The sequence below is a fragment of the Geospiza fortis genome, unplaced genomic scaffold (genome assembly GCF_000277835.1).
Source record: "Geospiza fortis unplaced genomic scaffold, GeoFor_1.0 scaffold254, whole genome shotgun sequence".
NCBI classification, from domain to species: domain Eukaryota; kingdom Metazoa; phylum Chordata; class Aves; order Passeriformes; family Thraupidae; genus Geospiza; species Geospiza fortis.
The window spans coordinates 643,307-644,844 of NW_005054441.1; positions in this window are offsets into that span (position 1 = coordinate 643,307).

A 1,538-nucleotide genomic window follows, 5' to 3' on the forward strand; every position below is an offset into this window, starting at 1 on the left:
ATTAAATATAATTAGATAATAGATAATATAGATAATATAAATAATATATTTATGTATTTTCTTAAAATATATATTATAAATAATATATATTATTTTATTTATATATATTTTAATACCTATTATAAATAATATATATTATTTCTATGAAAATTTTAAGATAAGAAATATTGATTTAGAAATATTATAGGATAACATAGATGTTGTCAGCTTCCAGAGAAAAATAGAAATAGAAATGAGTTTTTAAAGATAGTTGTATGAAAAAGATTAGATAATTTAGAAAAATAGAATTACGAAAGATATATTGTAGTAAGATTTAGGGAAAAACACTTAATGCAACACCTGCTGACCCCCAGTGACAAATCCTGGGCTCAGTTTGGGGCACAGGGGTTGTGCTGCTGGGTCCTTTGCACGCCCAGGGCTCAGCATCTCTTCATCCTCCTCCTCTTCCTCCTTCAGCATCCCTTAACCCCCTTTGGGTTTCACCCCACGTCCCCTCCGTGCCTCCCCTTCCACAAAACCCGAGTCCCGGCGAGGGGCAGAGCCCTGAAAAATGCCAGGGGGGGCACCCCGTGCTGGGGTGGTTATTTCTGGTTTTGTGAATGGGATGGGATTGTTGGGGTATGGGTTTTTTGAGCTTTATTTGTGGATAAAAATAATGGTTTTATTATACGGTTAAGATAATAGGAAGATGGTAAAGTTTATGTACAGTTAGTGGTAGTTAAAGATTTTTTTTGGTATATTTTAAAAAACTTTTTTGTTAATAGTGTATTGCTAAAGTTCCTCGATGATTGTTTTAGTTAATTATTAAAAGTATATGTATATTTATTTTATCTATTTTGGGGGGTTATTAATAATACATAATATATTATTATTTTGCTATTTTTTTGCATTTTTTTTATTTTTAGATTTTGTAGCCATAGTTAGTTTTTTTGGGTTTTATTGTAATTTTTCCTTGTTGTATTATTGTTTTATTATATTTTATTTATTTATTTATTTATATTATTGTTTTATTATTTTATTTATTTATATTATTGTTTTATTATTTTATTTATTTATTTATTTATTTATTTATTTACTTACTTACTTACTTACTTATCTGCCCATGCCACGAGCCCTGGAGCTAATCAAAGCCCCCGTGCTCGTGCCTGCAGCCCCTCACTCCTGCGTGCTCTCCCTCCTTAGCCCCCCTGTGCCCATGGAGGACACGTCCAGCCAGGAGCCAGCACCCAGCAAAGCCCCCCTGGGCTCCCTCGGGCGGCAGGAGGCTCCTGCCACCTTCATCCGCCTGGAGGAGCAGGAGCCCCCAGGCTGCAGCAGCAGCAGGGCGCTGATCCTGGAGAAGGCCAGAGCCGCCTGCAGGTGCAGCCCCGGGGCCCTGGGCCGGGCCCTGCGCCGGCTGTTCCCCGTGCTCGAGTGGCTGCCCCGGTACGAACCCCGCTCCCAGCTGCTCGGGGACGTGGTCTCGGGGCTCCTGGTGGGCGTGGTGGCCATCCCTCAGTCCATCTCCTACTCGCTGCTGGCCAACCCGGCCCCCGTCT